Below are 24,070 nucleotides of genomic sequence, written 5' to 3' on the forward strand. Positions count from 1 at the left end.
AAAATCTTTACAGCAAATTTCTCTGATGAAGGTCTCATTTGCAAGATGTATAAGGAACAGATTCAAATTTATAAGGAAGAGATCCTTTTCCCAATTGATAAATGGTCTAAGATTATGAACATGATCCCTTTCATACAGTGTGTTTTTAAAAATTCCTGTTGATTTAATGCCTTTAATTCTTTTCTTTCAAAATCCTGGTGGGAATCTACTGTTGCTCAGACCCAAACCCAAGTCAGCAACTTGAAGATCTCAGACCAAGGGGGCTGCAGTCATACTTTTCCCTAGATCAGATAACTTTGGGAACATGGGAACTTGCAGGTGCTTGGCCTGAGCTATCCCTGAGAACCTGGAATAAAAATACCCCCAAGAAATCAGCGACAGGACCTCCTTTCTGCCAGAAGTGTGCAGAACCCAGCCCTAACATCAAATCTGAAATTGGGAAGTAGGTGCTAGAAGAATGAGCAAACAAACAAACAAACAAAAAGAATCCCATCATAAAAATCTACTATGGTGACAAGAATGTTTTAAGAGGCAAATCTGTAAGAAGAGAATGACTTCAAAACATCTACAAGAAAAACCTAAGAGAAAAACATAGCATAGTTACAAATTCAACTAGAATTCTTTTAAGAGATGAAGCAAGAATTAAAAAAAATATTTTTTATGAATTAAGTGAAAGTGCTAGAGGAAAAACTGGAAAAGAAATGAAAGCTATGGAAGAAAGAATTAGGAAGGAAATTAGTAGGTTGGCATGAGGGTCACATAAACTTTTCCCAAGCAACAAACTCTCTGAAAATTAAAATGAACCAAATAGGAACCTATGACACACCAAGAAATGTTAAAATTAAAATAAAAAAAAAAAGACTGGGGCAACTAGGTGGCACAGTGGATAGAGCACCAGCCTTGAAGTCAGGAGGACCTGAGTTCAAATCTGGCCTCAGACCAAACACTTGACACTAGCTGTGTGACCCTGGGCAAGTCACTTAACCCCAGTCACCTAAAAAAAAATTAAAAAAAGGAAATAAGACTGAAAAAGCAGAAGAAAATATAAGATATCTCATATCAAAAACGACTGATGTAGAAAAGAAATTGAGGAGAAAAAATTTAAGAATCATTGGATTATTTCAAAGCCATGACCAAGAAAAGCACCTAGACGTCATATTTCAAGATATCTTAAAACTGTCTAGGTCTTTCAGAACCAGAAGACAAAAGTGAAAATAGCATCCACTTGTCATCTCCTCAAAGACACTCCCAAATTAAAACTCCCAGGAACATTATAGCCAAAATCCAGAGCTCCCAGGTCAAAGAAAAAAATATCTGCGAAGAGCCACAAAGAAAGAATTCAAGTACAGAAGAGCCAGTCAGGACCTCACACAATTTAGCTGCCACTTCCATATTGGTGTACAGAGCTTGAAATACTGTTTCCCAGATGGCAAAGGGTATAGGCTTACAGCCAAGAATAATTTACCCATCTAAACTGAGTACAATTTTTCAGGGGCAAAAAATGAACCTTTAATAAAATAGTGGACTTCCAAGCATTTCTGATAAAAAGACCAAAGCCATGTAGAAACTTTGAAGATCAAACACAGGACTTAAGAGAAACAGAAAAAGGTAAACATGAAATTAACAATCATAAGAGACTAAATAGCATTAAACTGCTTACATTAAAATATAAGGAGATGATACAGGCATCCCCTTTCAAAGCTGTTATCAGGGGGTCATAGAGGGAGTCTAATTAGACAAAACCTGGGAGTGATTCTCTTATGTCTTGATGATCTTAAGAGAAGAATGGAAAGAGAGGAGCAGAAGAATATACTAGGAGTGTGGGGGAAGGGAAAGGAAAGTTAGGGAAATTATCTTACGTAATTAGGGTGCACAAATAGATATCTATACAAACAGGGAAGAGGGGATGAGGGAGAGTGGCCGATACTTCAACTTCACTTTGATCTGAATTGGCTAGAGAAGAACACACACACACTCATATGCACACGCACTCACATCTACATCTACACACAGAGGTCGATATAAAAATACATTTCACTCAGTGGAGAAGCAGAAGGGAAATGGGAGAAAGGAGGTTGGGGATAAGAGTGAGAGTATATTAAAGGAGGGATTGTCCAAGACAAACTGTAAATGAGGATGTACAAAAATATTTATAGCTCTTTATGAAGTATCAAAGAATGGGAATCTGAGGAGGTGCCTATCAGTTGGGGAATGGCTGAAAAAGCTGTGGTGTATAAATGTGATAGAATATTCTTGTGCTATAAGAAATGATGAAGAGGAGGTTTAGAGCAGGGGTGGGGAACCTGCAGCCTCGAGGCCACATGTGGTCCTGTAGGTCCTCAGTTGCTGCCTTCTGACAGAATCTAAACTTCACAGAACAAATCTGCTTAGTAAAAAGGATTTGTTCTGAAAAACTTGGACTCGGTCAAAAGGCTGCACCCAAGGACCTAGAAGGCCACATGTAGTCTTGAGGCTGCAGGTTCCCCACCCCTGCTTTAGAGAAATCTGGGAAGACTTGTATGAACTGATAAGTAGTAAAGTAAACAGAACCAGGAGAATGTATACAGTGACAACAATATGATAAAGACAAATAACCTTGAAAGAATTAGGAACTTTGATCAATCTAAAGATAAACTGCAATTCCAGAGGACTAAGGATGACATACTACCCACCTTCTGATAGAGAGGTGAAAGACTAAGAGTACAGAATGAGGCATATATAATTTTTGGATATGGCCATTGTGGAAGTTGTTTTTCTTGACTATACATGTTTACAACAGGGAGAAAAAATCTCAGTGGGGGTATGGGAGAAAGAGGAGAGCCTGTGGTATTGCTTTGACCATGAAATGGCCAAATATTCTGTTTAGGGGTATATAAAGTGATTGTCAAGGCCACAATAAGTAAAGAACTTACATCAAGAATGGCATTGACATATATTAACCTGGATGATTTAATATAAAGGAGGACAGATAGATGATGACTTTGATGAAAAGTATGTATGTATCATTTTGGATGATGATAAAGTAGTTGATATGTTGGAAAATACAATGAAAGAAGATGGAGTTATTGTTGATTATCATGGCTACCCTGAAAGATGGTTTCATATAGTTTTAGTGCTCCAAACGGGTAATTCCTTATTATGTAAATAGGACTTGAAAGTAGGGGATACCATGTAAACAATCTATAGCACAACATTCAGTGTGAAATTTTCCAAATTCTTTATAAAGAAGTCATGGCATCTTAAGCAACTGATATAGTACACCAGCTGCCCAACAGTGTACCAGAAGAATTAGGGAGTAATTTAGATCAGATAATGAAATGGATCCTAGAGTAGATCAAAGATAATAATTGAACCTTCAGGGGAAAGCACTTATTTTCAAGGCTTTCCCCATAATGACTTGCATATTGTCTTGATGTTTCTCGCCCTGTGCAGTAGAAATTAAATCGACTTACTCAATTTTTCTATCAGAATTTCTATTGTAGAAATAGAAGGTAGAATATATTTAAGGTTGAGTTACAGCTTAGTTTTTTTCCTCTATGAGAAAAACTGAAAACACACAAATTTTAAAAAAAAAGTTTAATAAATACTTAGCATTCTTATTTACTTGGTTGATTGGAAAGGAATAGGTAAATTTGAAAAAAAAAGGGGGGGAAATCACAGTGGAGTTTATTATTCACTGTCAGTGTGTAATTGGAGAGGGATCAGTAGAACAGGGACATGAATAATCCAACAGAAGAAAATCTAGAAGTCTTTTATATTATTTGACTGTTAGTCTTTTCCCCCTTACTACCACTGTCAGATTTATCTTCCACTTACACTTTTCTTCAAAGCTTACCCTGGCTGTAAGTGGTAAGAAATTGACAGCTAAGGAATATTGGGCCAATATTAGAGATTAAGAAGGTACCACAGATATAGAATGGATGCTTAAGAATAGAGAGAATGAACTTTTCATTTTTGGCACTGAAAACTGGCAGAGAAAATAAAGGCCAAAACAATTTAAAATGTCACCTTATGTATTTGTTTGATGTGGAGTACATACCTAAAAATCATGGTGGAATGTCTTTTAAAAACAAACAAAACACTTTATTTTATTATTGTGTATGAAGGGATCCAGTTATTAATTACTCATACTTTTTGCTGGTTATTATTGTCCAGCCTTGACTTATTTTAATAAGTTACCTTTTAAAAAACCAACCATTGCCTTTTAATATCAAAGAAGTGGAAAAAGAGGGGAGGACATATTCTGATGTGCTTGAATTTATCATCTTTTTGTTCAGAAATTATTTTAATAGTTTTTTTTTATAAATAGCTTTTAGATAGTGTTTTATTCATGGGAATTTTTTTAATGCTCATTTTAATCTAAATGTAAAAACACAGTGGCTAGAAATGAGAGATTTATGAGAACATCAAGTTATTTCTTCTCCCGAGACCAGGTCAAGCCAAATCATAGTTAAGATTTATTTAAGAAGCTATACTATATTCTTTAAAGAAGTAAAAAAAATTATCTCCTTTTATCTTTGCAATTACTTTCCTAAACTGTAGGTCTGACTATGTCATCCTCTGCTTAATAAATTCTGGTGTCTCCAGGATCATATATGAAGTCTTTCACAACTTGACCCATCTTCCCTTTCAGTTTTATCACACTTTGCTCCCCGTCATGCTCTCTTTAGACTAGTGAGACTAGCCAGCTTGTTTTTCCTTGCACACAGCACTCTTATTTCCCATCTCCATACCTTTGCCATCTCCCATCCTTGAAATGTTCTCCCTCACTTCTATCTGCTAGACTCTTTGGCTTCCTTCAAGACTCAGATCAGATTCTCGTGTTCTACCAGAAGCCTTCTTGGGACCCCCAGTCACTTGAGCCTTGTTCTCTAAAGTTACTTTCTATCTGTAGCTCCTATGAACCTATGCTTATTTATGTCTTGTATTGTCCTATGCTTATTTACTTGTTGTCTTTTCAATTATAGTGTAAGCTGCTTGAGTGGGTGTGCTTTTATACCTGATTTGCTTTTGTATTCTTTCTCAGCACTCAACATAGTGCCTAACACATAATGAATGGTTAATAAATGTTTGTTGATTTATTGATTGATTTTTATCCTGCGTACTTTTTGTCTATGTTCTTCCAGAGAGCCTCCAGAGAGGATTGACTTAACGTCCTGAAGACTTTCCTCAGGTATTTAATATTTTGATAGTACCAATAGAGTACTTGTGCTGTCCACTTGTGATCTATGGAATCAGTCAATCCTAAATCCCTTCCAGTTAACTTGTACCACATGATGGATCCTCACCTCCTTTACTCAGTGTTATCCCTTAGAAAATTTTTTTTTCAAGTAATGAGTATTTATTGCCTCCCTTCCTGCCTCCCTGCATTGAAAAAGAAAACACATAACAAATGGTCATGGATCTTATTGAAACATTGGCTATAACTGCAAATGTATCTTTTTTTCTACATCTTCAGTCTATCACCTGTCAGGAAGTGGATAACATCCTTCATCAATTCTCTGAAATCATAGTTAATGGGGCAACTAGGTGGCACAGTGGATAGAGCACTGGCCTTGGAGTCAGGAGGACCTGAGTTCAAATCTAGCCTCAGATACATAACACTCAGTAGCTGTGTGACTCTGGGCAAGTCACTCAATCCCAATTGCCTCAAAAAAAAAATAACCATCTGAAATCATAGTTGGTCATTCCATTATCAAGATTCTTAAGTCTTTCAGAGATTTTGTCTTTATAATATTTTTATTGTATACATTGTTCTTCTGGGTCTGCTTATTTTACTTTCAGTTCATACAAATCTTTCCAGGTTTCTCTGAAACCATCCTTTTCTTCATTTTTTTATGGTATTGTAGTGTTCCATTACATTTGTATACCATAATTTGTTTAGCCATTTCTAAACTGATGGGCACCCTCTTTGTTTCTAGTATATACCGCTGCCACTTTCTGATAACCAGTCCTCTCCAGAGCCATGCTTTCTTGTCCTCTACCAATGTAACCCTTTCTTGCAAACCAATAAATATAGTCACAAGCAAAACAAAATACATTGGTGACCTCTGAAAATGTATACCTTATTCTACACCCCCCTAACAAGAGATAATTATTACATGTGACTGTTTAATTTCCTCAATATAATTTCCTCCCTTTCAGTTGTTTTACTTGTTCAATTCTGGGCCCAAATTATTATCCATTTTCAATTCTTGACCCAAATAAATATACATACACAAGTGTGTGTATAAACATATATACACATATACATATATACCCACATACACGTATAGATATGTACGCATACATATATCTACTAACTCAATGGACTAGAAAGCTAGTAATCTGGAAACTGGATTTTAGTTTTTCTTATATGGATTTTTAGGTCAAATTCTTTTGAATTGTCATGGATCTTATTGAAAAGGCCCTATAATTTTCCAAATGTTGATGCTATCATCATATTAACAAAACAAATGTCATTAAAATTATAGTAATAAAATTACTAGTACTTTAGCTCAATCAGGAGTAGCTGAGTATGTGCAACATAATTGGTTCTAATATTTTGCCTAACTTGAAAATAAAGAAAAACATTACTGGATTGTTTTTCTTTGTAACAAAGGCGGGTTCAATCTGGAGTGTCAGCAGAGAACTTTTTGTTTTCCCAGAAATGATTGTGATTTAAAGACAAAAGATAGAAATAGCTTTTTTTAATGAAATAAATAAAAATATCAGTTTGATATGGCTCTTGGTCAGCCACTTAACATTGTTCTTTATTTATTTCATTATTGCATTAGTCAGAGTGCAAAATCTTTCAAAGTGGTTTTTTCTACAATATTGTCACTATGTAAATAGTTTTGCTTACTTTACTCTGCATCAGACCATAAAAGCCTTCCCAGTTTTCTCAGAAACTGTCCATTTTGTCATTACTTATGCCAAAATAATATTCTTTTTCATTTATATACTGCTATTTACTTAGCTATTCTCCAATAGGTTTACAATTTTTGACTACTTTGAAAAGAGTTGCTACAAATATTTGTGTATATTTGGGTCCTTTTCTTCTTTCTTTGATCTGTAGTGGTATTTTTGGGTCAGTTGAGTACCTTTTGAATCTAGTTCCAAGTTTCTTTCCAGATGTCCAGATCAATTCACAGCTGTACCAACAATGTATTATTGTACTTTTTTATAGCTCTTCAATTTTCCACCATACCCCTCCCCCACAACAACTCAGACACAGCATTGATATTAGCCACTTTTACTGACAAAAGACTATCAGTTACTGATGACACTTATTACTCACTGATCCTTGCATCATGAGGAAATAGAAACTAGGTAAAAGTTGTCCCGGTAAACATACTTTCACTCTCTAGATCCTACTGAGAATTACTGAAAGCATTTTCATATGACTTTTCCATAATCATAAGGTAAAATAAGAAGTGGTAAAAATTTATATAAGTTTTTTCTATATTTCTCAATCCAAATAGTAGATATTATTTTATGTTTTAGATGGAGGGTCATCAAGTCCTTTAACCCTAAACTTCACAGTGGCTTTGGGAGAAGCAGGATGGCTTTGGGTTCCTTTATTCTTTCACCACTTACTATCATTACTTACTATCATTACTTACTATGATCCTGAGCAGAAAAGGACTTGAGTAGCCATCTAATCCAATCCCCTCATTTTACAGATCACAAAACTGAGACCTAGGGAGTTTAAATGACTTGTCTGAGGTTACACAGGTGATAAATATTTCTGTGGGCTTTGAATCCAAGACCACTAATTCTAGAGCCAGTGATCTTTTCACTGAACCATGTTGCCTCATATGGTGGCATTTAAATCTCTGTACTGCTCTGTGAATGAATCTATCTCTATAAAGTAATCTTTTCATAGTTTGGTATGTTGTTCAATTGTTTTTGAGTCATGTCAGACTCTTTATGACTCCATTTGAGGTTTTCTTGGTAAAGATACTGGCGTGGTTTGTGGTTTCCTACTCCATCTCCTTTTACAGTTGAGGAAGCTGAGGAAAACAGAGTAAAGTGTCTTCACTAAGGTCACAGAGCTAGCAGTATTAGAGGTTGGATTTGAACTCAGGTCTTCCTGACTTCAGACACAGCACTCTATCTACTGTGCCACCTAGCTGCCTTGATTAGTCTAGAACTGAATAATAAGTTAATTGTATTGTCTTTTTTTTTTCTTCCTAATAGTGGTACAGCAAGCCATAAGTAATTAGGATTTTTCCTATTATTTAGGTTTTCCTTTAATTAAAGAGTGTTTTGTAGTTACACTTATGTAGTTTCTTTATGTGTTTTGGTAGACTCTAAAATATTTATTACATTTTGTTGTAATTTTGAATAGAATTTCCCTTTCTAGCTCTTCTTGCTGGATTTTATGAATGACATGCAGAAATTGTAATGATTTATGTGGATTTATTTTATATCCTGAAATATCTATGTTTCTTTGACTTTTTTGGATTCTTTTTTACTCTTTTTGGCTTCCTTCAAGTCTCAGTTAAAGTCTCACCATCTACAAGTATTTCTCGGTCCTCCTAAATCTTAGTGACTTCCCTCTGAGATAATCTATCTTGTACATTTCTCATTTGTACTTGGCTGTTTGCATGTTATCTCCTACATTAGATTGTGAGCTCCTTGAGAGGTGAGCTCCTTCAGAACAGGGACTGTTTTTTGCTTTTCTTTGTATCTTCAGTGCTTATCATAATGTCTGGAAGCAGGAAGTGCTTAATAAGTGCTTGTTGACTTGAGTTTTCTAGAGTGAACATCATATAAGCTGCAAAGAGTAATAGTTTTGTTTCCTCTTTGCCTGTGCTCATTCCTGTAATTTCATTTTCTTTTCTTCTGTCTATACTTTGCATTTGTAACACTGTTATTTAATAGAATAATAATAGACATCTTTGTTTTGTCTTGATCTTTGGAAAGAACTCTAGTCTTTCTCCGTTACATATAATGTTGGGTCTTAGGTTTAGATAGATACTACTTACCATGTTAAGGAAAAGCCCATTTAGTCCTATGCATTCTAATGTTTATTTGTTTTAAAAAGAAACCAGTGTTAGATTTTGGCAAAGAACTTTTCCTGATGAAAATTTCTTGGAAAAAAACCCTTTTTATTGTTTTTTATGATTTGTTTTTTTCATCTATCAGGTTTTTAGGATTAAATAATTTAATCACCACTTAATTTTCATCCCTTCTTTAAAGGCTTCTCATTGAATATAATTTTATACATTATAATTATTAAATTATATTTTAATGTTTCTGTTTTCAGCATTTTTTGTGATGTTTTTGTGACCCAATATGTGGAATAAAAGTTTTTGTCAAGTTGTTATGTCAACCTAAGAAACACATATAGTTTTTTTTAAAAATTCCCTTTCATTAACCACCAGAATTCTGTCTCCAACTTTTTAAAAAAGTTTAATCAGGTTCTTCATGTCTGTCTTGTGTTTATTCTTTTGTTAGACTTGTCTAGGTCTGAAAGGGGTGTATTAAGATCCCCATCTAGTATAGTTTGTCAGTTTCCTCTCATATTGGTTAACTATTCCTTTAAGTATTTAGATTCTCTGGAATTTGGCATACATATGTTAAATATTTATATTGCTTTATTATTTGTGATACCAGTAAGCATAATGTAGTTCACCTACTTTTCTCTTTTTATAATGTGCATTTTCACACATGATTGAATCATGATTGTTACCCTTACTTTTCTGAGTTTATCTGAGGCAAAATAGATTTTCCTCCACCCCTTTATTTTAACTCTTTGTGAATTTTAAATTTCACATTAATTTTTTGTATACAATTTATTGTTGAATTCTGCTTTTTAATACATTCTGAAAATCTCTTCCATTTTATGGGCGAGTTTACTCTATTCTCATTGATTGTTATGTTTCCTATTTGCCTCCTTCCTTTTGTATTTTTTCCTTTTTTCCTTTCTTTTCTCTCTGCCCTACTCTTTTTAAAGAAGGTGGTGAAAGAAAAATTTGTTTAATATTAGAAATTTATAATTTAAGGGATCTATTTCTACTTCATTTACTGTATTTTCTTCACCTTACCTCAACCCTGCTCACATATTTTTAATGGTTTTTCCTTTTTTCTCTCACTCAGTACGGACTCACCTGAATGATGAGCTGTCTGGGTGTTCATCTGACCCTATCTCTTGCACTGAATCTGTGTCCCATGTGTGCTTCACCTTCTACTCGTCTTCCCTCTGCTTCTGTGGAGGCTGGCAGTCTTTTGTGCTGTTCTGGACAGGATGGAGGAACTTGTAGTAACTTTATCATTGTTTCTTCTGGTGCAGTTTTGGAATTTACTGGGTTTTTTCAGTGGTTCTAAGCTCCTCCAGGTCTTAATAACATGACAGTATATTTCTGTAGTCCCCAATGTAATATGATATTATTGTGCTGTAAGAAATATAAAATGGGACAAATTCAGAGAAATCTGAGAAGACATGTATGAGTTGATGTAGTGTGAAGCAAGTGGAGGCAGAAGAATCAGTTACATAGTGATTACAACATGCAAATAAAAACTGAGAAAAACTTAAGTACTAATATCAACTCAGTGGACAATCAAAAAACTGAGGATGAATCATGCTTCCTATCTCTTCACAGAGTTATAACCTAATGTTGTAGAATATGACGTACAGTTTCAAAACAACCAATGTGTGGATTTGTTTCATTTGACTTATTTGTTATTAGGGAGGGATCTTAGGATCTTAGGTTTAATGCAGAAAGAGACCTCACAGTCCAACCCACTAATTTTGTAGTCGAGCAAATTAAGATCTACTCAGGGAGACTGACTTGCTTAAGGTCACGCAGGTATCAGAGGTGGGATTTGAATCTAGGTCCTCTGTCTCTGGTGGTACCTTGGTAGCTCAGTGGACAGAGCACTGGGCCTGGAGTCAGGAAGACCTGAACTCAAATTTGACCTCAGACACTTACTGGCTATGTGACCTTGTGCAAGTGGCTTAACCTCTGTTTGCTTTAATGTACTGGAGAAGGAAATGGCAAACCACTTCAGTACCTTTGCCAAGAAAACCTGATGGACAGTATTGGTGTGCTGTGGTCCAAGGGATCAAAAGAGTAGGACACAACTGAATGACTATGACCCCTATCTTTAGATTGAATTCCTCTTTCCACTGTACCAGCCCCCCCCCCATTTTTTGAGGGACAGGGGATGAAACGAGAAGGTGAAGAGCTTGTAGAACATGAGAATAGTGATAGTATCATACTTTTTAAAATGAAGAAATGGAAGAAAAGAGCATCAATAAGTCATTAATAAAAAAAATGAGAACAGGATTCCTTCTTCCTGTTCAGCAGGAGACATAGACAAGCAAGACATTGTTGAAACTACCAATACAAATGTAAAATATAGGGGGGGAAGCCCAGCTGTACATAATGGCAAGGGGAAGGTAGGTGGTGAAGTAGATAGAGTGCCAGGCCTGGAGTCAGGAAGACTTGAGTTCAAATCTGGCCTCAGACACTTACTAGCTATGTGACCCTGAGAAAGTTACCTAACCCTATTTGTCTCAGTTTCCTCATATGTAAAATGAGGTGGAGAAAGAAATGGCAAATCGCTCTAGCATCTTTGCCAAGAAAGCCCCAAATGAGGTCACAAGAATTGGACATGACTGAAACAATTGAACAACAACAGATATGACCAATAAACTGGAAGGACTAGATGTTTTTTCTGATTCTCATGACCTCTCAGACCTCTCCAAAGTAGAAAGTATGGCCTAAAGATAAAGCTACTTCAACTGTCTCCAAGGTCTAACATCAGAAAGACAAAAGAAGGTTAAAGAAACCACCTATGAACTAATGCCTGCCTTGAGCATGCTCAGCACTCCTTTCCCCATCACCCACCAATTGGTTGAATTAGACCTTCTACCCATGAACTTTCAACAAAATGCAACCTCACATTCCATGCTCCTCTTTTTCCTTCCAATGTGGAGAAGATCCAAGTTTCAAACTGTAGATATTTTCTGGGTCTTCAACAGATGGCTCTGCAGCAGCGTTCTGTGTTGCAGAAGATCTCTGCAGGATAGTGGAGGAACAGAGGAAAAGCGCCATGACATGTGTGGGTTTGAAATAGAGCTCACCCCCAATATCCTCCTTGTACCCCTACCACTCTCAGATTCAGAAATCCAAATTCCAAATGACAGAAATCATCTGAGATTGCTGTAGCATCAGCGTGGCAGCACTTTGAATTGCCTGGCTGAAGAACTGAAGAACAGAGGGAATAGAGACAGGACACTGTATATGGTGGTCTATGCAAGACTGCACTAAACCTGAGGGAAAGAGCCCAGCATACATCTGAGGCCAGTTCTGAGTCTCCAAAAGTCACTTGGGACAAAGACCTAGGCTGGTGAACCATAAATTGCCTAGTGTGGGAAGAGGCTAAGATACTTTGGGATCTAGGCCCCAGAGAAACCATCATCAGAGAGGAGGGAGTCAGAAAGTGGGCAATAAGGCAACATAAGGGAGGGGAAAGACTTAAATTACCCAATATTTCAGGAGAAAGATTTAATATACCTAGATACCTCATAATTAAGCTCTACAACTACACAGATAAAAATATACGTCACTAGAAGAAGCAAAGCTATCACTTAAAAAGAAATAATAATTAAAACCACAGCACACTTTTGAAGGAGGATAGTGGCAGATCATAGCAGTTGGAATACCATATTTGTAAAATTTAAGATGGATCATGAATAAGGAATTATGTATCCAGCCAAAGTTACCGTACTTTGCAGAGACAACACAAAAAGTATGTTCTTTGCTAATAGTGCAAGAACCCTCAGAGCAGTGTGGTGACTAAAAATTTCTTAGGAAAGGGAGAAATCTAGGAGGAGGAATTGGCTGGGAAACAGCCCTCCCCCAATCAGGGTAATCTCCATGCAAAATCCCTATCTTTGATGTAGAGAAAGTCCAAGTTGAAGGAACTTAAAGGAAGGACATTTATTTAGAATAAAGCATGTTGTTTCTTTCAGACATTGTCCAAAGTCAAACCTAACAATTATAAGAATACATGCAAATAGACTAAAAAGCAGATTTTTAACAATTTGCTGCTTATAGGAAACACATTTAATTCTGAAAAAAACTAAATGGATTCAAAATGAAAGACCAGTCTAAAATACATCATGAAATGGTTATTATGAAATATAATAGGAACAGTAACAAATATGTATATGTGTGTATGTGTATATACACGCATGTGTACTTAAAGTTGTATTCAAACCAGAGAATTTTTAAGAAATTATATTAAAAGTTTTTTTTCCAGAATGAGAGCATACCAGTCTTAATAGAATTCTCTAATGAAATTAATGAAGGAAAACCTTACACGTTTGTGAAAAATAGTGGGAGATTTTAACACCCCATTATCAATGTGTGACAAATCTAATCCCCTCATTCCCCCTAAAGAAAGAAATGGCAGAGCTAAAAAGAACATGAAGTCAATTAAACCGTATAGCTGTCTATAAATTCTGTACTTTCTCTCAAGATAGGAAAGATTGCCTGTAAGTCATTGTCTGGCTGAATAAATTCATATGAGCATTAATTCCCTGAGGGTCCACCTTCAGCATCTATATCTCCTTGGTAACCTGAAAGGGTTCTACACCTGTTTGGATGATAATTCAATAAAACTAGCAATAAATAATGATGTAATGAATAAAAAGTCTACCTACCACCATTTTCATGGAAATTTTTTAAATGAGCTATTAAATGATGGGCTAAAAGAAAGACTTTAAAAAATCAGATTACATCAGAGATAATTATATATTATAGGTACTACATATAAAAAACTATGGGATTCACTCAAAGATATACTCAGAGGCAAATTAATATTCCTGAATGCCTGAATTAGTAAAAATGAGAAAATGTACTGAGTCTGCACCTGAAAAAACTTAGAGAATGAACAAAACAACAGAAAACAGAAGAGGAATTTCCAAGATTAGAGGGGAGAGCAGTATAGTTGAAAATATGAAAACAATTCAAATGATAAATCCAAATCAGAACAAGAAGGGAGCAACTCCGAATCATCAGAATTAGATATTAGAAAGGAAAGATCACAAGGGCAAAAAAAAAAAATCAGAATACAGGCAAGGATTATTATAGACAGCTCAACATCACTGAATTTAAGACACTTAAACATGGAATTACCTACAAAAATATAAAATATTCAAACCCACAAAACAAGTGATGGACAATCTTGAAAGGAGTATTCAGACCTGCTTTAGGAACTGCCTTGTTGAAATGCACAAGTTCATAAGTGAATGCTTCAAAAATTTAGGAAAGTAAATATGTTATATAGATCATGATAATTTTGTGCTATATAAATTGCTTATGATACTTTTCAGGATTATAACATGATATACGTCATTTGTCTCATTTTCATCTCACAAAACCCCATGAAGTAGATACTATTATCCCCATTTTTACAAATGAGGAAACTGAGGTTCGGAGAGATTAAATGAGTATTTCAAAATAGTGCTCAACTTCTATGAATAAAGAGATATTGATTCTTAAAGTTGAGAAAAATATAGGTCAATATCACTGACATTGACATAAAATAGATAAAATACAAATATTACAGTAGTACATCAAAAATAGTCAGTCATGATCATTAGGATTTATAAATTGAATGTAAATGTGGCTTAATAGTAGAAAAATAATAAAAGTTATTCAAAAATTGGACTACATGATCATATGGTCAGATGCACAGAAAACCATTGATAAAATATATGTATTTATTTTGGAAACATTTAAAGGGCCTTTTCATGTGATACAGAAAAAAATATATATGTGAAACCATGAGCAAGTATTATGCACTCTTAGAGACACAAAGGAATAAACATCGATAATGAAGTTAAAATGTTTTTATTCGAAAAAATGACATAAGTGCATTCCTAGAAAACTCAGGACAGCCTTGAACATTAATTTATCCTTCTATATAGGGACCTATACAGAGACAATTTCAAAAAGATTTTGACAGGTATCAAGAACTGAACAAATGGAGGGATAGCTCTTGCTTATGGTTAGATAGTACAAATATAGGAAAAAAGTACTTTCTAAACTAACTTATTGATTTAATCCAGTGCTTATAAAATTTTTTCATAGGTTTTCATAGAATTAAAGTCATGTGGAAAAAAACATACAGATTGAAATATTGAAAAGAACCATGAAAGAGAAAAGATAAAGAAGGGATGCTGTGGAAAAGGCAATAATTATAAAAACTGGTACTGGAAAAATAGAAAAAATGTATCAATGGAGTTTCCAGATAAGGAGCCCAATGAATATGAAAGATTAGTGTTTGATAAATTCATACCCCCACAGCACCAAGAAGGAGAATTGCTCTTTGGTGATAACCACTAGGAAAACATAATAACTAAATATGAAAAACAATGGAAAAACCCTCAAAAAGAATGGAGCGGGGAATGGAGGTTAAAAGCCACCTACCACAATAAGTTCTAATATAATCAGCTGTCTAAATTGAGTTTTAAAAATAATTTTTAAAATGGAAGACAAAGGAATAATATATTTGGCCCAGTTATAATGAATGAATTTTTTTAATCTTTCAGGCAAAAAAGAAAAGAATGGGGACAGAATTGATTGGTCTGAATAGATAAGGGTAAAGGATTTTGCATAACGAAAAACAGTATATCTAAAATTAAAAGAACAAAATTGAAAATTCATTATAAATTAACTTATTAGGTAAAGTTGATATCCAAAATCTGTAAGAAGCTGACATATATACATGTTTAATAATATATCTTCATTGGCCAAGGAAAACAGACAGTTAACAAAGGAGGAGATTTAAATTATAAATAGCCCATATGCAAAGATCAATGGATAAACATTTATTAAGTGCCTGCTGTGTGTCAGGCACTGTGCTAAATGCTGGGGTTGCAAAAAGAGGTAAAAGACAGATCCTGTCTGCAAGGAGCTCACAGTCTAACTTTGGAGACAAAATGCAAACAGTTATGTACAAACAAACCATAAGCAGAATAAATTGGAGGTAATCTCAGAGTGAAGGCACTTAAGTTTAAAGAGACTAGGAAAGGCTTCTTGCAGAAAGTGGGACTATCACTGAACCCAGTGAAGCCAGAAAGTAGAGATGAAGAGGAAGAGAGTTTCAGGCATAGGGATAGCAGAGAAAATGCCCAGAGTCAGGAGATGAAATGTCTTGTTCAAGTAACAGCAAAAAAGTCATTATCACAGGATCACAGAGGATGTGGAGGAAAATAAGGTGTAAGAAGACTGGAAAGGTAGGAAGGAACTAGGATTATGAAGTAGATGAGAGGAATTTATATTTGTTCCTACAGGTGATAGGAAACCACTGGAGTTTATTGGACAGGGAGTTACATGGTCAGATCTGCATTTAGGAAGATCAATTTGACAGCCAAATGAAGGCTAGACTGGAATGAGGAAAGGCTTGTGGTAGGCTGACCAACCAGCAGGCATGAGGTGATGAGCGATTGAATCGTGGTGGTGTCAGTGTCAGGGGAGAGAAAAGGGTGTATGTGAGATGTCAAAGTAGAATTGACAGGATTTAGCAACTGATTGGATATGGGTGGTGAGGGTGAGGAATTTTGGTTATCTGGTTTGTGAGTCTAGGTCACTGGGAGGAGAAGTTAAGACAGGAGAGTCTCTTTGAGGGAAAGATAAAGAATTCTGTTTTGGACATGTTGAGTTTAAGATATCTATGAGACAGCTAGTTTAAGATATCCAATAGGCAGTTAGAGATGTGAAATTGGAGTTCAGAAGAGTGGTTGGGGCTGGACAAATAGCTCGGAGAATCATCTGCATAAAGATGATAATTGAATCCATGGGAGTTGATGAGATGACCACATAAAATAATATAGAGAGAGGAGGGTCCAGGACAGAGTCCTGTGGGACACCTATTGTTAGTGGGTAAGATCTGGATGAAGATCTTACATAGGAGATTGAGGGAGTGGTTAGACAGGTAGGAGTAGAACCAGGAAAAAGCAATGTCATGAAAACCTAGAGAAAAGAGTGTATCAGAGTGTTTTGAGGTTGGTGACAAGGAGAATAAACACTCTTCAACAAAATGCCTTTTCTTGTCACCATCAGAGACAAAACACAGGACTGGATAGATCATGAATCTGACCCAGTGATTGCAAAGGTTTTTTTTTTAATGCTATTTTCTCTTTAAAAACAAACAGCTTGTTGAGAGAGAGAGAGAGAGAGAGAGAGAGAGAGAGAGAGAGAGAGAGAGAGAGAGAGAGAGAGAGAGAGAGAGAGAGAGAGAGCCCGAGCCTAATGCAGCATGCTCATTGGAGAAATAAAAGGATAATTAGTACAGTTCCTCTGTAACATTCTAAGCAGCAAGGAGATACAGTGGATAGAAAGCTGGTTGGAATCAGCGAGACCTGAGTTCAAATCCTGCCTTAGCTGCCTACTTTTATGTAACCCTTGTGTTGTTACCTAATCTCTCTCTGCTTCTTCATTTATAAAATATGGATAATAATCACACCTACCTGACGCTGAAAATTAAATGTGGTAACATACATAAAGCACTTTACACTTCACACCATGCAAATTAACCAAGATGTTAAAAGGTGAGGTCAGTCAATGGAGAGACTATGCAAAGAAAAGCACACTGATGTATCTTGCGGACAACTTTATTGGCATCCCTGAAGTAGAGAAGTGAAGGAGAACTTCAATTTGGAATTATGCAAGAAAAATCACTAAATTGCCCTACCCTTTGACCCAGCAATCTCACTACCTCGAGGAAGTAAAAAACAGATACAAAGGGCCAGTATATCCCAAACTAGCAGCATTCTTTGTGGTTCATGCAACCAGAAATAGCATATCAAAACTTTTGGGACATGGCTAAAGTAGTTCTCAGTAGGAAATCTATCTCAGAGAACTTATATAAACAAAATAAAAATGAGAGGACTATTGAACTGAACCTGCAATTAAAAAATTAGAAAATAGATAAATCAGTAATCCTAAAATAAGTAGGAAAGAGGAAAGCTTGTTTATTAGAAGAGAAATATAGAGCTCAAAAATAAAAAGGCTATAGAAACAAAAGTGCAATATATCAAAATATCCATAGCAATACTTTTTGTGGTAATTAAGAACTAAAAACAGTGAGTGATCTCAAGTGGGGAATAAAAGGGGAAAAAACTCTATAGTATATGAATGTAATAGAATATTATTATGCTTCCTCTTAGTCTCCTTTACTGGAGAGGAAATCACCATTCTCCCAGTTACTTTAGGCTCACAGCCTAAGTGTCATCTTCCAATTACCTTCTCTTACCCCACCAAGTCCAAGCCATTGCCAAGGCCTGTTCATTTCACCTTTGTAGTGTCTTTTGAGTATACTCTCCTTTTCTCCTTTGATGACTGCCACTACCTTTCTACAGGCCCTCATGTCCTCTTGCTTGGACTATTGGAATAGACTACTGATTGGTCTCCCTGTCACAGTTCTCCCCACTCCAGTCTGTCTTCCATGCAGCTGCCAAAAATGATTTTCCAAAAGCGAAGTTCTGACCATGTTATCCTCTTACCTAATAAATTCCAAGTGCTCCTCCATATTACTTCCATGATCAAATACAAAATATTGTTCGACATTCAAAGTTCTTAGGAATTTGGCCCTCTCACAGCATCTTTCAAATCTTCTTACATTTACACTGTTCCCCTTCCCCCACTCTTTGATCCAATGACACTGACCTTGCTGTTTCTTGAAAAAGACACTCCCTTTCTCAGTTCCTTGTGTTTTCACTGGCTGTTCCCATATCTGAAATACTCTCTCCTCATTGCCACTTCCTGGCTCCCCTGGCTTTCTTCAAGTCCTAGATAAGATCCCAACTTTTACAGGAAGCCTTTCCTAATCCCTTTTAATTCTAGTGCCTTCCCTCAGTTAATTATTTCCTATTTATCCTGTAGGTAGCTTGTTTGTATATATTTGTTTACATTTTGTCTTCCCCATTAGATTGTGAACACCTTGAAGACAGGGGCAGCCTTTTGCCTTTCTTTGTATCCCAAGCACTTAGCACAGTGACTGGCGCATAGTAGGTGCTTAATAAATGCTTATTGACTAAGAAATAATCTCTATGAGAAATTCAAAGATATGGAAGATTTATATGAACTTCTGTGAAGTGAAATAAGCAGGACCACAAGAATAATACATGAGTGCAGCAATGAAAATGAAAAGACCACTAAAAGGATATTGAACAGTGAGTAATTGAAAATCTAAGGAACATTAACAAGAATAACTCACATTGTATGCACTGTCAGATACAGTCATTGTATCTGATTCTAGATTTGGATTTAGGGCTGGAAGGGAATTTAAAGGTCATCTAGACCAAACCCTGCATCTTACAGTTGAGGAAAATGAATCCGGGGGAAATCAAGTGACTAAGTCATCCAGGTACTTACCAAGTATCAGATACCTTGTCAGTGGAGGAGCATGTATCCTCCTTTCAAGTATCTTGGAATGTAGCCTGGTGACTTGGCCTGGTTGAGATTAGCATGAGGTGATCTTTTTAAAAATCTTACTTATCTTGGATTTCAACATACTGTTATCTACTTTTGTTCTTTCTCTTCCAGTCCAAAGGTTTTTTCCCCCTTAATTGTTTTTCTTTGTTGTAAGGAATGATTCAGTCTGGATTGTGTATTTGTGTGTGTGTGTGTGTGTGTGTGTGTGTGTGTGTGTGTGTGTGTGTAGATATATGAATAATGTAAAGACAAAAAGTACCTTTTAAAAAATAATAGAAAAAGAGGATATGGGCAGTTGATTTTGAGAACTGCTTCTAGCTCTTTTGGAAACTTGAAGTTAGGTAAAAAGATTTTTTTAAAATCCTTACTTTTTACTTTTTCCATCTCCCCACCAAGTTTGTTTTTGGAAGGAAGTAACAATGAATTTCCTTCCCTTTTTGTAGTTCATCCAGTAGTTCCTTATTTGGGCCTTTGCGATATTTTTTGGTTCTTACCATGAATTTACTGTAATTATCTGTTAGTGCCTCATCTCTGCTTTTCAAAGGATATGCTTGTTTTCTAGGACAAGGGCAAAAGCCTCTAGATATAAGTGTGTGTGTGTGTGTGTGTGTGTGTGTGTGTGTGTGTGTGTGTGTTTGTTTTGCCCATGTAGGTAATGGGTATCCACACGGATTTGTCTGTATGTCCCTCACAGAGAGGTGTGACCAGATGTCTTTAGTCTCCATCTACCATTCTCCAAGGGAAATTTTGATAACTGCCAGTCAGAGAGCAGGAGATTGGGGACATGAAGATGGCTATTATGCTTTCCTCAGAGAGGGAATGATAAGTCAGAATTATGTCTGCTCCCTACGTAGTGTTAGCCTAGGGGAAAGAACTTTTAGGTTCAAGCTATGCTTTTAAGGGAGGAGTGCTCTAAACTACATCCAAAAATGTGACTCTCTTCCTTTCAGAGATCATCACATAGTGAGTAGCAAGTAAATCTGTTTATTTAAACCAATAGCAAATAGAAGTCAGAGAAGATTTACAGGTGAAAATAAATCAGACAGTACACATAGTGGATTAGCTCTTCTAGTCTGAGTGAGATATCTTAGTTCAACCAAGGGAAGAGGCCCCAGTCTCACTCAAGAAGAAATTTCTTGAAGTCTCTAGTGTGGTAAGCTGGGAAAAGTAGCTCAAGGCACCAGCTCCTGCATGTCAGTTTCTTCCCAAAGTCTTTTTCTCCCTCCAGGGACCTGTCCCAGATGAGAACCTAGGATCCATGTGTTCTCTCTTATAGTTGGAATCCTAAAGATCTCTCTTCCCTCAAGCTTTCATCAACTTTACCCCTAATTTGGGCATCAAATAATCATTCTTCACCAATGAGGAAAGACTTATGCAAATGAGTTGAGCTTTAGATTACATAAATGATATGTACTCTTGGTTTTCATGTGATAGAAACATTCCAATACAATCATGCCAAGTATGGTGACCCTTGCCTTTGGATATTTGGATATACATAAGTGCTCACAGTAGTTCAGGAAATCTCAAAGAAACCTACTATTGTGTGACCACTGTATTTGTTTTTATTATGCTTAACTCTGGGTTTTTCTCTTACTAAGGTAATTTTTGTTGTTTTTGTTAATTGTTTTCAGTCATGTCTGACTCTTTGTGACTTCTTTTGGGGTTTTCTTAGCAAAGATACTTAATTGGTTTGCCATTTCCTTCTCCAGCTCATTTTACAGATGAGGAAACTGAGGCAAACAGGGTTAAATGACTTGTCCAGGGCCACACAGCTAGTAAGTGTCTGAGGCAAGATTTGAACTCAGGTCTTCCTGACTCCAGGCCTGATGCTCTATCCACTGGGCCACCTACTTGCCCCCTACTAAGGTAATAGGACATATTTAATGGAGGTTATTGATACTCAACTCTGCTTACCTGGCTCAAGCAGTTTTTGACAATGGTAATCCAAGTGAGAAGGAAGTGTAGTATAGTGAATAGAGAACTTGCTTTGGAGTCAGGAATACCTGAGTTCAAGTCATGCCTCTCATGCACACTTGACTACATTACCATAGGGTCTATTGCATATGTTAATCACTTAATTTCCCAGCAGCCCCAGCAACTCTATGAGACCCAAAGTTATAGATGAGTTGCTGATTCCACATTGATGGAGCATCGTTGCTTTCAAATCACAGGTCTATACCAACTCTGATCCTTCTCCCTACTCCTAGTCATGCATACAAATCATTTATAGGTCTTTAATAAGTTGGTTTCATCTATAGTTAGAAAAAGAATAGTCCACAAAAATACAAGGCTATGGGAAGAATTAGAACTATGAATCATAGATCATTTAGGAAAGTTGTACTGGAGCCCAGAAAAGGAAAAAAAAATCACTTTTGTCACAACCAACTTAATCAAAGTATACCAGCCTAACTGTTTAACAATGTTGTGATCCTTGATTGGGAAATTCCTCTTTCTAGAAATCAGACAGAAGTGAGCTGATGGACTACAGTTTTGCCTTGCATGCTAGATCAACGGGCATGTCACTTTTTAGGCTTTTGTTCAGATTGTTCAGCCTTTTTGGCTTCTGTTCAGAATGCTATGTGAGTAATATTACCTGTACAAATCACTAACCATTGCAGACTCACAGCAATTGGAAACTTTGTATACAATCTATGGAGAAAACAGAAAGAGGAGATTAAAGAAAACAGTGGAAATTCTGGTAATTTTATCTTCTTTGATCGTAAACCAAAATTACATATGACACAACTGCTAATTCTGATGAGAATCCATGTAGATTGTTTTTTAAAAAGAACTAGTTGGCTCTGTTTAAAATATTTTTGCATAGCTGCTGTAAAAATAACATCTTTTACCAAGTTTCCTCAGCCCAATGTTATTTAGTTACACTGTTTTCCTTCTTCAGATAAGGGGCTGCTGACAAAATGACTACAGTATCTTGGGGTCTGCCAATAAACTTTTGAATACAATGTTTGCCTACTCAGCTGGGTAGAAATGTTATTTAGTAGTTGTGAATAATAGTTGTGATCCTTTACTTTCATAGGATCAAGGAAATATAACAACAACAACTAGCATTTATGTAGTACTTTACAGTTTGCAATACACTATCTATGTAAACTGGTAGATGCTATTATTATCCATATTTTACTGACAAGGAAACTGGAGCATGTAGAGGTTAAATGACTTGTCCAGAATCATGCAGCTAGGCAGTGTCTGAGGTATGATTTAAATTCAGGTCTTCCTTATTTGAAGGCCAGAATTCTGTCCACTGCACCATTTAGCTGTCTTCTGTCATCAAACGTATTTAATTAGCTATATTCTGAAATCTTCCGCTTATATCCAATGTCTCACAGTGATTTTTTTTTTAATCAAAGCCTATCTAGATTGAGGCAGTGAACCTGCGGCCTCCAGGCCATTTGTGGCCTTCTAGGTCCTTGGGTGTGACCTTTTGACTGAGTCCAAGCTTTATAGAAAAAATCCTTTTGTTAAGGGGATTTGTTCTATGAAGTTTGAATTCTGTCAAAGGGACCTAGAGGGCCACATGTGGCCTGGAGGCCACAGGTTCCCTACCCCTGATCTATATCATAAGTTCTGGTGGGTCTTACCTAGCTGGAATGACTTCAGTTATGAGTCTGGTAATCATCAGCATGCTTTTTTTCCAAGGATTATTTTAACTAAGTTCTGAAAGACTCGTCACAAAGTGATTGTTTTAATCAGCTCTCAAAGACTTTCTACTAAGGCATGGAAGCAGTATCTACACTGATGAAACTATAGATCATTAAAGTCTTGGAGTAAGTTTGGTTTGATTTTCCTTACTTCTTTTTAAAAAATAGATTCCAAGTTAGAATGAAGATTTCTTACATTTTCCTTAAGTATCACTGGTGAAATATGGTATTGGATGAATCACCTGATCTGTAAATAGATGTCACATGTTAATTGTGTTATAGGTGGCACATTGGGGAAAATGCTTAAAGAAAAACTGTGGCTGATTTTGCATCTTTCTAATTTTTGAAGATTAATTTTTGTTAATTTGATGAGGTAGATCACTTAATTTTATATGTAATTAGTGAAAATATTTGGATAAATATAAGATTTTGATCCTGGAAATATGAAAGGTAGAATAGATGCATTTTGATGTTCATATGACACTCTTTTTTTAAAAGGCAATTGGGGTTAAGTGACTTGCCCAGGGTCACATAGCTAGTAAGTGTCAAATATTTGGTCTGAGGCCGGATTTGAACTCAGGTCTTCCTAACTGGTGCTGTATCCACTTCACCACCTACCTGCCCCTGACACTCTTTTAAAATACAATAACAAGACAAAATCAATCAATAAATGTTTATTACTTGCCTGCCTTCCATGTACCAGGAATTATACAAGATGTTGGGAATCCAAAGACAAAAATGAAATAGCCCAGGTCCTTAAGGAGCTTGCATTCTCTTGGAGGAAACAAAGAAAGAAAAACATAATTGAATAAACAAATTCGGCATATAAAATGTTTAAGCATCAGTAAATGACTTGTCCAGAGTCATCCAGCTAGTAAGGTATGATTTAAATTCAGGTCTTCCTAATTTCAAGGCCAGAATTCTGTCCACTGCACCACTGATTTTTATCTTTTATAAATTTGTTATAGTGGT

General features: G+C 36.0%; 1 protein-coding gene and 1 pseudogene across 1 annotated transcript in view; both read left to right on the forward strand.

Annotated features, from left to right (window-relative positions):
* The first annotated feature begins 2,840 nt into the window (after positions 1 to 2,840).
* LOC144454309 (adenylate kinase isoenzyme 6 pseudogene) lies at positions 2,841 to 3,351 on the forward strand (annotated as a pseudogene).
* A 1,769-nt stretch (positions 3,352 to 5,120) lies between these two features.
* Positions 5,121 to 24,070, forward strand: part of TIAM1 (TIAM Rac1 associated GEF 1) — a 243,823-nt gene continuing 224,873 nt past the window's right edge. Inside the window, 1 exon segment of the mRNA XM_078146537.1 lies at positions 5,121 to 5,173. The gene's annotated coding sequence lies outside the window, so the exon portion shown is untranslated.

Source organism: Phascolarctos cinereus, unplaced genomic scaffold, assembly GCF_003287225.1.
Source record: "Phascolarctos cinereus isolate Bilbo 61053 unplaced genomic scaffold, phaCin_HiC Scaffold_726;HRSCAF=1367, whole genome shotgun sequence".
NCBI classification, from domain to species: Eukaryota; Metazoa; Chordata; class Mammalia; order Diprotodontia; family Phascolarctidae; genus Phascolarctos; species Phascolarctos cinereus.